This window comes from Vanacampus margaritifer, chromosome 4 (assembly GCF_051991255.1).
Source record: "Vanacampus margaritifer isolate UIUO_Vmar chromosome 4, RoL_Vmar_1.0, whole genome shotgun sequence".
Lineage (NCBI taxonomy): Eukaryota > Metazoa > Chordata > Actinopteri > Syngnathiformes > Syngnathidae > Vanacampus > Vanacampus margaritifer.
The window spans coordinates 1,928,568-1,944,768 of record NC_135435.1 but is presented as its reverse complement, the minus strand read 5'-3'; the positions used below and the strand labels follow the sequence as shown (position 1 = coordinate 1,944,768).

The 16,201-nt window shown below is 42.9% G+C and overlaps 1 protein-coding gene across 11 annotated transcripts in view; it reads right to left on the bottom strand.

Moving 5' to 3' along the window:
* tmc3 (transmembrane channel like 3) overlaps positions 1 to 16,201 on the bottom strand; it is a 212,202-nt gene that overhangs the window by 156,893 nt on the left and 39,108 nt on the right. The gene's annotated exons all lie outside the window — the stretch shown is intronic.

Below are 16,201 nucleotides of genomic sequence, written 5' to 3'. Positions count from 1 at the left end.
ACACAAGCACGATTGAGACTGAATAAAATTTAGAAAAACATGCATTTATTCATTACGGTTACACATACAGAATCAAAACACTGCCTAACTAACTATCAACTATCAAAATAGAAGGGATTAAAAATTAAGCTAAAAGAAATATGAAAGGAACAATTTCACAAAGTAGAAAGAAAGGTTTGACTTGCCAAATCTGTGAGATATTTGAAATGGAAGTTGCACCAGCGATATGTCAAATTGCCTATGAGGTGTGCAACTTACTGGAGTTGGATTGAGCTAGCACAGGGAAGGTCGATTGAAGAAAAAAAAGTTGCTCCCAAAAAGGCAAGAAAAAAAAATCCATAGTTGGATCCTATGCGACGCGGCTCGGGACTCCCGGCTGATGAGGGGCGGTGCAGCCCGGCTCAGGTGGATGGCGCTTTCAGTCGAGGTCGGGGACTTCAGCTCTGGGCGCGCGAGGAGGTCCACGTCTCAGATGCCCAAATCCAGCTGCTAAGGCCGAGATCCGCTGCGTGCCTGTGTCCCGAGGGAGACCAGCCGTTGAACCCGATCGTGCTGCGACAGGACGCTCGGAGGTTGGAGCAGGTACGGGTTGATGCACCGGGCGTTGGGAGTGCGCGCTGCCAAGGTCCAAACTGTGGTCACTGGGTGACACACAGGGTCACAGAAGAATTCATCGGCGACTTAGTGCCAGAGAGGTGGGACAAAACACAAAAAGGGAAAAAAATGAAAAAGGGAGAGCAGAAAGTCTGCCTAGCAGGTGGTGGGCAGCAGGGTTTGGAGCACGGTGGTGGTTCGGTGCAATCGCCAAGTCTGAGACACTTAGTCAATCAAGGAACAGAGATGCCACGCAGTTGAAAAACGTGGCACGGCACCGGAGAGTCCTTTTGTCAGTTCTCGGCCAGACGAGGTGCAAAAGGGGGAAAAAGGTGCAGCAGGAAAGAGAGGGCCGGAACAAGAGCGCTGAACAAGGTTCGAGCCGGCTGTTTTAAAGTTGCGGGGCAAGGTCTGGGGGGCACCCCCTTGTGTCCGTCACAAGGGGGTGTGAGCGCCTTCCCTCTTTTGGCTCAACCCAAGTCAGAGACTTTTAAACTCCAAATTATTAAAAAAAATAGTAGTATAGGTGTTTCATGTGAGGGCAGTTCCAGCCGTGACCACTTGGAGGCACTTGTGTAACCTCCAAGAAGGCTGGAATGTACTGACCAGGATTCCAATGGACCTTTTTGCCCATGTTGTTTTATGACTTTTATAAGAGTTTACAGATTGCCAGTCTGGAATGTCAGCAGGGGTGAAGATGATGCTTTCCAATAAAATACTTTGAAGCCATAAACTCGTGGCTCTGGCTGGTGACAAGCAAACATTCACATCCTGGTGAGATGACCTGGGGTTGACTGCAAAAGAGTGTGATCTCTTTTTGATTGTCTCTGGCTTAGGCGGAAAAAGAAAAGGGGGTGGGGGGGTACAGAGCTCACCCATCCTAGGTTGACTGAACGCATATTTACCAGAGTGAAATGTTAAGGAAAGGAGTAGAAGAAGAAAAATCGAGGGTGACTGGTCTATAATTGTTACTGTATATATATATATATATATATATATATATATATATATACATATATGTATATATATATATATATATATATATATATATATATATACATATATATATATATATATATATATACATAAAGTATATGTGTGTGTGTGTGTGGATTTTAGGGCTGTTGAAAAAAATTGATTCGGCAATATGTCGCGATATTACAGCGCACAATTCTCGTATCGATTCAATATGCAGCTGAATCGATTTTTAAAGATCAATTGTTGATGGAAATATTCAACAAAATGTCTTTGAGTTAAAGTTCACACTTAACGCATGGGATAATGTTATATTAATGGAACATTAAGCCTTAAAATTAGATTTAAATGCTGTTTAAACATGAAACAGATTGCAACCTGTTTGTTAAATACAGTGCCCCTAGTTATAAGACTGATGTACATTTTCATACAAATCTTACAGTGTACATGTACAAGTTTACTGATTAGTGTTTTCTAAATTTGATTTAATAAATCGCAATAGTTGACTTATAGATTTGTATCGAGATTAATCGGTATCGAATTGAATCGTGACCTATGAATCATGATACAGATCGAATTGCAAGGTACTAGGTAATTCACACCCTAATATATATATATATGTGTGTGTGTGTGTGTGTGTGTGTATACAAACACAATTCCCCAAAAGTTGGGACACTATACAAATTGTTAATAAAAACTGAATGCAATTATGGGGAAGTGCCGTATTTTTATTTGTTATTTAGAACAGAACATAGAGAACAGGTCAAAAGTTTAAACTGAGAAAATTTATTATTTTAAGGGAAAACTATGTTGACTTTAAATTCCATGGTGTCAACAAATCTAAAAAAAAGTTGAGACAAGGCCATTTTCACCACTGTGAGGCACCCCCTCTTCTTCTTTCAACAGTCTGCAAAGGTCTGGGAATCGAGGAGACAAGTTTCTCAAGTTTAGAATTAGGAATGCGGTCCCATTCTTGTCTAACACGCGTCTCTCTAACTGTTCAACTGTCTTGGGCTTTCTTTGTTGCACATTCCCCTTTCTGATGCGCCAAATGTGCTCTATAAGTGAAAGAAGTGGACTGCAGGCTGGCAATTTCAATACCCAGATCCTTTTCCTACGCAGCCATGATGTTGTAATTGGTGCTGCATGTGGTCTGGCATTATCGTGTTGAGAAATGCAAGATCTCCTCTGAAAGTGATGATGTCTGAAGGGAGCATACTGTATGTTGTTCTCGAATCTGAATATATCTTTCTGCATTGACGATGCCTTTCCAGGTGTGGAAGCTGCCCATGGCGCACGCACTCATGCAACCCTGTACGATCACAGATGCAGGCTTATAAACTGAGTGCTGATAACAACTTGGGTTGTCCTTGTCCACTTTAGTCACTATGATATAGCACCCCAGTTTCCCACAAAGAACTTTGAATCGTGATTGGTCTGGCTACAAAACAGGTTTCCACTTTGCCACACTCCATTTTAAACAACCCCTGGCCCAGAGAAACCTGCGCTTCTTAGTCTGCTTTAAAAATGGCTTATTTTTGTACTGTAGAGTTTCATCACCAAAAAGCCCAAATTTTAGACTAGATACGTCTAATAGAGTCTCGTAATTCATTACACGGGTGTCAAGCAGACAGTTGACTATAAATGGGGTGTTACTTAAAGAAAACAGTTTCCCATTTAATGATGTTAGCAATGGCACCACATGGAAGAGAAATATCACAAGATCTGAGAAAGAAAATAATTTCTTTACACAGCAAAGTTGAAGGCTACAAGAAAATCAGCAAAACTTTACTTATCAGTCAGAATGTTGTAGCAAAAGTGGTAGAAAAATGTAAAAAAGATGGAACTGTAACCATCTCACAGAGACGTCCAGGTCGTCCACGGATGTTAACAATTCAACAGCAGCGTCTTCTGATGAGAAGGGTGGAAGAAAATCGACATGTAAGTTCGCTGCAGTTATCTAAGGAAATAGAAAGCCAAACTGGGGTGACTATTTCCCATGACAAAATATGGCGTTCACTGCAGAGGAATGGCATGCATGGGTGCCATCCATGGAGGAAGCCTCTCCTAAAGTCCAGGCACAAAAACGCGCGCCTAGAGTTTGCCAGGGCCCATGCTGACAAAGATGAAGACTACTGGGACTCTGTACTCTGGAGTGATGAGACCAAGATAAAAGTTTTTTGAACTGATGGCGTCACAAAGGTGAGGAATACAAGGAAAATGTGTGGTGCCAACAGTGAAACATGGTGGTGGTAGTGTCCTCATGTGAATTTGCATGAGTACTGCTGGTGTCGGGGAGCAGAATTTAATTAATGGCATGAATTCACAGCTGTATTGCTCAATACTGAAAGAAAATATGCTGCCATCACTCAGTGCCCTTGGTCGTCGTGCACTTTCCCAACATGATAATGATCCTAAGCACACATCTAAGGCCACTGTTGGATCTCTGAAGAAGAACCGGGTAAAAGTGATTCAGTGGCCAAGTATGTTTCCTGATCTGAACCCAATTGAACACGTATGGGGAATTCTGATGAGGAAAGTTGAGCATCACTCTACATCCAGCCTCTAAAATAGGCCATTCTTGAAGAGATTGATGCAACAAAATGTTGCCAGCGTGTTCATTTCATGCCCAGAAGCTGTGCTGTGATTATAAAATATTATTTTGCCAGGCCTCACAGCATTTGTCACATATGGTTGTCTATTCAGAATCTGCAGGGTTCTTTACAGTGTTGTATCTGCTCCCTCAGCCTTCCAGAAAATGATGGTCCCATAATTATTTGTTGTCTATGGCAACACCCCTGATGAGCAGCATCAGGTGAAGGAGGTTCAATGAGAACAAATGCCACTTTTGGAAAATCTCCTTACACTTCCTTGGTCATACTATCACTGCAGATGGCATCCTTCCTGACCAAGATTACATTGGTGCTGTTCTAAAAGCCCCACCTCCGTCTGGCGCTGTAGCCCTGTGATCATTCTCTGGTCTAGTCTCCTGGTACTCAAAGTCTCTGCCTAACTTTGCACCAATTGTGGTCCCATATGTATTTATAGATTCATGAGAACAATTAGCGTAAATGGTAAAGTGAATGAAATGTCCCATGAATGAATGGAATCTGATGTGCCAATTGCCCCGCCTCCCAGAGTGTGTGGCAAGATGTTTCACTGGTCTTTACGCTAAGCACGGTTTTGGAGTCAGTCGTGACAGGAAAGTTAACTTATTACCTAGTGTCTTTGGTAAAGGGCCGTATCTCACTGAGCTTTAAACTTTGAAGCACAAGCAATGAATAAAAACAACACTCACAGCTGTGGTGCGCTACGAGCAATAATTCTACATGAATATTAGCAGCGCTAATGCCGCGGCTCACAAATGAGAAAGAGAATTCCGTGTGCTCATGAAGACCCGATGCAAACCAAAATGTTTAAACTGGTTTTAAAAGCCGCTTTACCCTCAGTGTTTGCGAGTGCGTGTGTGTATGAGCACGATGGTGAGCAATGACTGACTGAAGCAACGTAGCAGCGCGAATGTTGATGACGTATGTAAACAAACACAAATGTACATGGCTGAGAATTATCGAGCCCGGCAAACTTATAGAGCTAATTTCTTATTATTGTGCAATTAATTGATTTCCCATGGGCTCACCACCTGTGGGAGGGGCCAAAAGGGGTCGGGTGCGCAGTGAGCTGGACGGCAGCCAGAGGCGGGGACCTTGGCGGTCCGACACCCGGCTACTGAAGCTAGCTCTGGGGACATGGAATGTCACCTCTCAGGGAAGGACCCCTTGCTGGTGTGCGAGGCCGAGATAGTACCGACTAGATATAGTCGGACATGCCTCCACACACAGGTTGGGTTCTGGTACGTATCCTCTCGTTAGGGGTTGGACTCTCTTCTACTCTGGAGTTGTCTACGGTGAGAGGCGCAGAGCAGGTGTGGGCATACTTATTGCCCCCCAGCTTGGCGCCTGTACGTTGGGGTTTACCAACGCCTCCCTCCGCCTTCGGGTGGGGGGACGCTTTCTGGCTGTTGTGCCTATATACCGAACAGCAGCTTAGCATACCCACCCATTTTGGAGTCCTTGGAGGGTGTGCTAGAGAGCGCTCCCTCTGGGACTCCCTCGTTCTGCTGGGGGACTTCAACACTCACGTGAGCAATGACATTGAGACCTGGAGGGGCATAATTTGGAGAAACAGCCCCCCGATCAGAACCCGAGCGGTGTTCTGTTATTGGACTTTTGTGATCATCACAGATTGTCCATAACGAACACCATGTTCAAACATCGCGGTGTCCATATGTGCACTTGGCACCAGGACAATCTAGGCTGCAGTTTAGTAATCGACTTTGTAGTCGTGTCATCGGATGAGCGGCTGCTGGACCCCCGGGTGAAGAGAGGGGCGGAGCTGTCAACTGATCACCACCTGGTGGTGTGTTGGCTCAGATGGTGGGAGAAGATGCCGGTCTTCAATTTTGTCCCGCGGGAGGCGAGGCAAATTGGGTCCGAGTAGGCCATGTTCCGCGCCTCCGTTGTTGAGGCGGCTGATTGGAGCTGTGGCTGTAAGGTGGTCGATGCCTGTCGTGGCAGCAATCCCCAAACCCGCTGTTGGACACCAGCGGTAAGGGATGCCGTCAAGCTGAAGAAAGAGGCCTACCGGGCCTTTTTGGCCTATGGGACTCCAGAGGCAGCTGACGGGTACCGGCTGGCCAAGTGGAATGTAGCTTCGGCGGTCGCTGGGGAAAAAACTTGACATGGGAGGAGTTCGGTGAAGCCATGGAAAACGACTTCCAGTCGGCTTCGAGGAAATTCTGGTCCACCATCCGGCGTCTCAGGAGAGGAAAGCAGTGCACCATTAACACTGTGTATAGTGGAGATGGGGTGCTGCTGACCTTGACTCGGGACGTCGTGAGTCGGTGGGGAGAATACTTCGGAGTCCTCCTCAATTCCACCGTGACGCCTTCCTTTGAGGAAGCAGAGTCTGGGAACTCTGAGGTATGCTCTCTTATCTCTGGGGTCGAAGTCAATAAGGTGGTTGGAAAGCTCCGCGGTGGCAAGGCCCCGGGGGTGGATGAGATCCGCCCGGCGTTCCTAAAGGCTCTGGATGTTGTGGGGCTGTTGTGGTTGACCTCTACAACATCGTGTGGACATCAGCTACAGTGTCTCTGGATTGGCAGACCGGGGTGGTGGTCCCCCTTTTAAAGAAAGGGGACCGGAGGGTGTGTTCCAACTATAGAGGGCTTACACTCCTCAGCCTCCCTGATAAGGTCTATACAGGGGTGCTGGAGTGGAGGGTCCATCGGGAAGTCGAATCTTGGATTCAGAAGGAGCTGTGTGGTTTTCGTTCCGGCTATGAAACAGTGGAACAGCTTTACACCCTCAGCATGGTCCTCAAGGGTGCATGGGCATTCGCCCAACCAGTCTATATGTGTTTTGTGGATTTGGAGAAGGCGTTTGGCTGTGTCCCTCGGGGAGTCCTGTGGGGAGTGCTTCGGGAGTACGGGGTACCGAACTCCCTGATACGGGCTGTTCGGTCCCTGTACGGTCAGTGTCAGAGCTTGGTCCATTTGCCGGCAGTAAGTCGGATTCGTTCTCAGTGATGGTTGGATTCCCCCAAGGTTGCCCTTTGTCACCGATTCTGTTAATAACTTTTATGAACATAATTTCTAGGTCCAGGTTTGGTGGCCCCAGCATTGAATCTCTGCTTTTTGCAGACGATGTGGTGCTTTTGGCTTCATCAAGCCGTGATCTCCAACTCTCACTGGAGCAGTTTGGAGCTGAGTGTGAAGCGGTTGGGATGAAGATCAGCACTTCCAAATCCGAGACCATGGACCTCAGTCAGAAAAGGGTGGCATGCCCTCTCCGGATCAGGGATGAGATCCTTCCCCAAGTGGAGGAGTTCAAGTATCTTGGGGTCTTGTTCACGAGTGAGGGCAGAATAGAGCGGGAGATCGACAGGCGGATTGGTACGTCTGCAGTGATGCAAACTCTGTATCGGTCTGTTGTGGTGAAGAAGGAGCTGAGCCAAAAAGCAAAGCTCTCGATTTACCAGTCGATCTACGTTCCTACCCTCACCTATGGGAACAAATGAGTTTCCTCCACAGGGTGTCCGGCTCTCACTTAGAGAAAGGGTGAGAAGCTCGGTCATCCGGGATGGACTCAGGGTCGAGTCGCTACTCCTTCGCATTGAGAGGAGCCAGTTGAGGTGGCTCGGGCTCGTTTTCAGATATCCATGTGCATATAGCAGATATTTGCAAATGAATTGTAGGAATCTGTAATGACAAACCTCACACATGAATGGCAAAAGTGACATCATTTGTTCTAGGTAGAATGCTACTGCAGATATTTGAAATGGCAATTGCTGATTTGAAGAATGTAGTTGTAGTATCTGAAATGTTCTTTTTGACTAGGTATAACTGAATTACAGATATCTGCAACACATATCAAGTCTAGCTGTCAGATGCCGTATCAGTATATCTGTGCATGTGCCAAGAATGTGTTATACCAATATCCATCACTCTAACGTGCTCTTTTTTTCCCTTTCTTGCATTGTTTAGTAATTAGGATGTCTGGACTTTATTCAATATATTGAGAGTAAATGGTATTCTGTTCTTACATCTTCATCAATTGTATCATTTAAAATTATTAGCCATTACAATTTAATGATTCAATCTGACCTTGAATTTGGTAGGCTTGGCTTTTTCCACAATGCGCCACTGTAAGGGCCCCCATTTACCCAGTATTGCTCTAAGTGCATTTCTTAAAGGAAACACTGATTAAAAAATGGGGCTTAACTCTGGGACTTGTGGAATAATATATGAGTTTTTATTGCAGTGATCCCACACATTCAGCCTGAGATTAAAGGGGGTGTAAAAATGCATAATTGCTTCAGATTATTGATCGGGGTAATACATTTCTGCAGTAATAACAACCTGCCCAAACAAAACATGCATAAATGTCACATTATCAGCACATCTGAGAATCTTATCAAGTGCCTTCTCTTCATACTTTGTGCTAGTCAGAGTGCTGCTCACATTTTGTGAAATTTGACAGTGAAACAGTCTTAAACCTTGATAAATCACTTAATTACTACATATTGTTTATTTTAGGGCCATTATTAAGCAATCATCAAGTATCAAAGAGGGCAGACTTGGAGACATTGGGCCCTATTTTCGTGCCCAGCTCAAGTGTAGTCCAAAACACAGTCCAACAATGCACGTGGGTGGAGTTTTCTTTCTTTTGGTATTTGCTTGGTTAGCGCAGATAGAATACAGATTTTGCACCATTGTGAGATGGAACGCAGCCGATTCCTTGCCGATCGACATGGCTCCCATTCTTCTTCTTCTTTTCCTTTCGGCTTTTCCCTTCAGGGGTTGCCACAGCGAATCAGTTGCCTCCATCTAACCCTGTCCTCTGCATCTTCTGCTCTTCCCATCTCTGTCTCTTTGCCTTGCCAACCTGTATAGATCAGTCTCTCCCTCCCTACTGTCCAACCTAGCATACAAGTCATCGTAAGCCCCTAGTTTGGCCTTTTCCACTTCCACTTTCACATTACGCTGTATTTCCCTGTGCTCCTGTCTACTTTCTCAGTCCTCTCAGTGTTCCACTTCTTAGCTAACCTCTTTCTCTGGATCCAATTCTGCGCTTTCTCATTCCACCACCAAGTCTCCTTATCTCCTTTACTTCCAGATGACACACCAAGGACTGTCCTACTTGTCTCTCTGATCACATTTGCTGTAGTTGTCCAGTCATCTGGAAGCACCTCCTGACCATCGAGAGAGTTTCAACTCTTTCCTGAAAGTCATACAACACTCTTCCTTTTTCATCTTCCACCATTTTGTCGTTTGCTCTGCCTTTGCCGTCTTTGTCTTCCTCACCACCAGTCATTCTACACACTACCATCCTATGCTGTCTGGCTACATTCTCCACTACTTTGCAGTCGCTGATCTCCTTCAGATTACACCGTCTATACAAGATGTAGCCTACATGTGTACTCCCACCTCCACTCTTGTAGGTCACCCTATGTTCCTGCCTCTTCTAGAAGAAAATATTCACGACAGCCATTTCCATTCTTTTTGCAAAGTCAACCACCATCTGTCCTACTGCGTTCCTCTCCTGGATACCAAACTTGCCCATCACCTCCTCATCACCTGTTTCCTGCACCAAGATGTCCATTGAAGTCTGCACCAATGACAACTCTCTCATTTCTAGGGATACTCTGCATCATTTCATCAAGTTCCAACCAAAAGTTCTCCTTCTCCTCCAGCTCACATCCTGCCTGTGGCGCATACCCACTAACAACATTGATCATTACACCTTTGATTCCTAGCTTCAGGCTCATCACTATCTGACACTCTTTTTACCTCCAGGACGTTCCTAACAAACTTCTCCTTCACGATAACTCCTACTCCATTTCTCTTCCTATTTACACCATGATATAATAACTTGAACCCTGCTCCTAAACTTCTAGTTTTGCTCCCTTTCCACCTGGTCTCCTGAACATACAGTATGTCCTCCTTCCTCCTCTGCATCATGTCAAACAGCTCTCTACCTTTTCCTGTCATAGTTCCAACATTCAAAGTTTCTATTCTCAGTCCTAAACTATTGGTGTTCCTCTTCTCTTTCTTCCTAAGAACACACCTTCCTCCTCTCCTTCTTCAACCAACAGTCGTCTAGTTTCCACCGGCACCCTGTAGGTCAACAGCACCGATGGCGGTCGTTGTTAACCTGGGCCTCAACCAATATATATGGAAGTCATATATTTGATTTGCATGTTTGAGTGTGCCAAAGTTTTACGTTGGATGCCCTTCCTGAAACAACCCTCTGTATTTATCCGGGCTTGGGACCGGCACAAGAAGACATTAAAATCAGGTTGGTGGAAGCGCAGACAATGCTTGAAATTGCGGAAGCAGAAATTGACTCTAGGGGGTCCAAGACGGCATTGCTCTCCCAATTGTGCATCTATGACTACGTTTACATGCAGTCAATGTTCAGGTTAAAAAACAAATTTGAGGTAATTTCATAAAATGCCAAAAAGGGTCACAAATGAAGTAATTAAACATTGTTGAAAAAATAAAGCATGAAAAAATAATTTTATATTTTGTGTATTTGACAAAACAATCGTTTTTCCGAAGTTAGAGCTTGGCGACCAACAAACCTGGAAGTGATAGGTCACACCGGGGACAACAATAGCAGAGCTCAATACAGAATGTATACAAAGTCAGTCAAAAATAGATTCAGAAAGAGATATGTCGATCTTAAATGAGAAGATACAAGTCTTTGAAGAGTTGGAAGAATAGGAAGAGGTTAGCATGTTACATGTTGGACCATATATGTACAAGCCAGATGTTGATCAGGACACTGAAAATGTTGTGCCCGGACAACCTGACATGATGTGGAGACGAGACCATTCGAGATTAGAAGATTGGTACGCATTATTGTTTGAAATTCGATGGTGTGCCATGCTGTAAATTAACACTATGAGAATATCTACCGTATTTTCACGACCATAAAGCACACCGTTAAGTTACAGTTAAACATACATAGCTCAAAACATATGGTAGCATGTTTTCACTTGCTAGCTTATGTTTTTCAAAAAGGCAGCGGAGTAAAACTGAGTTTGGTTGTATTTTATTTAAGTATTTAACAATGTACTCGCGTTACTTTTGATCAATCCTCAAAAGTCAAAGTCCTCATCTTCTGTATCTGAAACGTATAGCTGGGCTACTTCTCCATCAAACGCCAGGTTCCCTCTCTCGTCATTGTAATATTGTCAGAGTCAGTCTCGTTCCTGTGCAGCTCCTCAGAAATTATGCCGCAAAAGAGAAAGAAAAAAAATTTTTTTTTTTTTTTAAAATTTTTTTTTTTTTTTAATTAATTTATTTTTTTAAAAATGAGAGCAATGATGATGTCAAATCGAATGAACAATACTGAGCTCTCCTGGAAAAAAACAAAAAAAATAAAAAATAAAAAATAAAAAGAAATTATGCTGCTTTTGTAAAAGCTCCAACATTGGTGCAAGCATACACATTTAGCCCAAGCTTGAGCCCAAGCATTCACAAATTGTGGCGTAACTCGCTCTAGTGCAGTTCCATGAAGCCAAAGAAGTGACACCATGACATCCTATTTCATACAGGAAACCCGGCCCTAATTTCGGACTGGCAGGCATGAAAACCTAATAGACTCACATCATCTTTCAGTTGAGGTGTCGGATTCTCATGCCTGCAAGTCCTCAACCAGGGCCAGATTTCCTGTGTATAAGCAAGAAGTTGGCACTGTTCCGCTGTCTGTCAGCAGAAATGCTCCCACACAGATGAAAGCGGTCCATTTACGTGCCCTATTATCTTTTGGCCAATCATACAACTTTTGTTTTGACTGAGAACAGTACACAGCCACACAGCGCCGTGTCATCTTACCAAATAACAATGCAAGGGGACAATCAACAATACAGTACAATGGCTGACTGCCCTCGCAACTCCCCTTTGTGATGTCACTTTTGAAGATTTCCAAAGATTGTCGAAGAAAAGCATTTTTGTTGTCAAGGGCATTGCTGCGGCATTGGTATTACTCAAAAACACGGTTGGCCAACCTTACTTCATATTTGCTCTTGAAGGTCAGAATTCCGATTTGTAAAATAATCGAGGTTACACGTTTACATGCGTGGCGGACAGTTACTCTCATTATACATATTTATGTCACTCACCACGCTTAATAAAATAGTCGGTGTCCTCCTCGCTCCAGAAGTATGGTTCTTTGCTGCGAGCGTCACGTTTGTTTACACTGGCTTGAATATTTCCAGTGGGTTACATGCCAGAAGCGCGCACTTATTGTGGGAATGCTGGGATTGCAGTTCAAGTGTTTTTTTATTCATTAGGGTAACCCTAACCCAACCCTTTCCACTACAATTAATACTTTGCAATTTTTACTCAATTTATCTTTCAATTTTCTTCAAAATCCTTCAGCTTAGCATTCAGCTATTAGCATTCAGCATTCCCACACAATTTCTGCAGAAATTGCACTTAGTCTAGTATACTTGTATAATTGGTACAAACTGTGGCGTTTTCGCCATAAAGACACAAAATAATGTGAAAACGCAGCAGAGAAATCAATGTATTCAAGCAAGGCTCCTTTAGCGAGTGGGACTGAGCTGCACATACAAGTCGTTACTACAAAGACCAAGATTCCTTGCGAATTAAAACAAGCGAATAAGAATAGAAGATTAAGAAGAAAATAAAGAGCATATGCACAGTGAAAAACAATGCACCGTTCAATCGATTCCAAATGCTTTTAAATGTGCAAAAATTCTGACTTTTGAAAGGAATAACTCAGGGGTCTTTTTTGCGTTTTACATGGCCTTACAAAACCCGAATATTGCCAATATTCAGGTTTTAAAAGGATTATTGCCTGCATGTAAACGTAGTCAATGTGTGAGGGGAGCCTTCTTGCCGCTCAGGGACATTCTGCTTCGTACACCTAAGAGTCCTGGGACAAGTGGTGAATGGTGTGTCGATTGAGTGGGTGGAAGATAGCTACATTATTGGAATCCTGAAAACAGGTATGCTGGTGATTGGAGCTAGCGGGCACCTGATTTATCGGAAAATCCAACCGACCAATGCAGCTTCATCAGGAGAGTTCAAGCTGCCAGTCATTCTGGATGGCGTGGGGCGATCAACACTCAGACTCATGCGACGAGTGAACTCAATCATAAAATGGATGCGATGCTTGACTTTCTTCGCAAAATGGTTGCCACTGAGGAGAAGTTGGTGTCTCGTCACGAGCGAAGTGATTGCTAATTTGGCTAATTGGAGCCTGACTGAGTCTTCAACTGAGAGGCTCTAGGTCTGACCAAAATGTTGTCGGCATGCTCCCAAAACAGCTGTTATTTGAACTTTACCCCTGTATCAAAAACTACGGCTGGACGCCTATCCCATGCTTTGACTCTCGGTGTTCTGACACTGACATCCCACATACACTCACAAAGACACATAAACATACATATTCATTTTTTCAACGCCTCAGTTGTGGCCCAAATTATCCCCTTGTGAAGGTCACTAGATTCTGGTGAGCGCTCTTAGACTAAGCTGCTTCCCAGTCATATGTTCGATGTGCGATGTTTTTTTACGATGTTTTCTTTATTTCTTACCAGGTTCTTACTATGCTCTCCGATGGAACATGGCGAGAGCTTGTTTTTTCCCCCACCCCATTTACCTTGTTGGATTTCTTCTAGGGCAGGGTATCGATTAAAATTTCCTCAATCGATTTAATTTTGATTCACAAGACTTCAGTTCGATTCTATTTAGATTATATTTTTTCAATTTGATTCAATACATTTCAGTTCAATCCGATATTGATTACATATGGAACATCAATTATTCTTAAATATTCAGGTCATGATTAAAAAAACTACACAAATATTAAATTCCAAATTACATTTTGCAGAGGTAGTAACTGGTTAAATTATTTATTTATTTTTAATGAAAATAACACGTCATAATCACTTAAGTGTTACACAAACATTGACATCAGTATGGATGAGATTAAAAAAAAATCATAATTCCAATTCAATAATTGAAATAAAAAAAAATGAATTGTCATTAAGTGCACTAAGGTATTTCATAAATGTAAGAATATACTTTTAAATTCATGTGAACAATAAATTTCAAGAAAACAGTAAGATATAATCAGGCTTTAAAGTGAATGAGAGACGAGAAAAAGTCACCCTAAAAGCATTTTTTTTTTTTTAAAGAGCACAAGTACAAATAATGTGATTTCAATGACTACTTTGGTAAAAACGCAATGACAAGGGCTTGTAAAAATGAGATATTTTCGTGAATTTCCAAATCACAGCGGCTCACTGGTGATGCCCCCTTTTTCCGAGCCTGGACACGCATAACGTCAGCGGGCCACACATGGGCAGGTATAGTTGGCAAAAACAACACGTGGACATGGCGGAGTACGACACGGATAGTGAGGTGCTTTCTGACTCGACATCAAGTGTAGAGTTGGAATTTGACATTGCTGACGACAAGCAGTCTTCAGACGAAGACATTTCAGTCCTGGAATGTATCCAGCCGTATCGGTTTGAGCCGTATCGAGATGAAGGTACTGGTGCGACTTCGGACTCTGAAGGTGGCCGTGACCAGCTTCAAGCTTCCGAGGTAGAGGACGACATCGGCAGGCTCCAGAACACAGAATGGTAAATCTTACTCTTTATTTTAAAATGGAAAGTATGTACTAACAATGGTGTTTATATTTTCCTATGGGTGAAATAGCAAACGCTTTGTGGCCAAAATGTAGCTTGGTTTAGTTCATCCATCCATCCATCAATTTTCTTAACCGATTATCCTCACAACCGGTACACTCAAATGATTATTTATGCATGATTGTTATTTATGCTTTACTCGTTACAGTTAAAAGCTCATTTATATTGGTAGTAGCAAAATAGAACTTATTCTCCATTTTAAAATGGAAACCATGGACTAAATGCTGCTTACTCACCTTCGTAAAAAGTAAACCACCACTGTAAACCACCCTTTTACATTGCCACATGCCAACCTCTGTGAGACTCAATTCACATTAATTAATGGAAAAAGGCTACAACATGGATTTTCGAAATTAAAATGACCTCATACCCAAAAGATGCATGACATTTTGTTTTCTCCTGAAATGTTTGTAATAGATAATGCAATTATTTATCAAATAATGAACAAATTCTTTGTAAATGTTATAAATGGCAAAAAAAGACTGTGCTTTTCAGGTGTTCCTCTGGTAACTGTGCAATGGCAACTGTGATGGAGAATATTTGCTGTCACAAACATCAAAAGGTCAAGGCCGAGTTGTCGGAGTCCCAGCAGCAGATCTGGTGTATCACCCATCATTGTTATGATTGGTGTCCTGTCTTGCTTGTTAGGTGTTGTTTGCACCTGTACTCCTCATCCTGTTCCGTTGTGTCATCCAATCATCTCCCCCAGCCACTTGTGTCTTGTCCAGGTGTCTCTCGTTGTCTCGTCAGTTGGCTTGTATTTAGTTCCCTGGTTTCGTTCAGTCTTGGTTGGATCATTGTCACTGTCACCACTCTTGTGTTTTGTTGTTACTTTGATTTTGGGTCTTTTCATAACTTTGCTGGTTTTGTTTATTTAAAGTTTTGCCCAGTTCACCTGTTAGTGTTTTTGTTAAATAAATAGTTTTCAGTATTACATGCATCCCTGCATTTGGGTCCTCCACCCCATTGTGACACATTGGGCATTTGAAGCGGTGTGCCTCAATGTGGAAGTCCTCCAGACCGCTTATTTTACTTACCAGCAACACTTCCGAGACGATTTTGGAACAGTAAGTATGATTACTGGTTTTGCATTTTAAAATAAGATGAATAATTTAATATGGATTTTTCTGTATTTCCAGGTGGAAGAGGTACACTGCCTACAGGCAGTTTATCCTCTGGTGCTACCAGTTCCTGGACAGGCGTACATTTCAACATCGAATTGGATTGAACATTTCAATCCAATGAGGATACCTCAAAATATGATAAAAATAAATACAATTACACAAAAGGATTGCATGCCTTTTTCTTTTCATCCAAAGTATAATAAATGAACAACTAGAGAACAATCGGTTATGCGTATAAATTTACAATTTCATTTTACAAATGT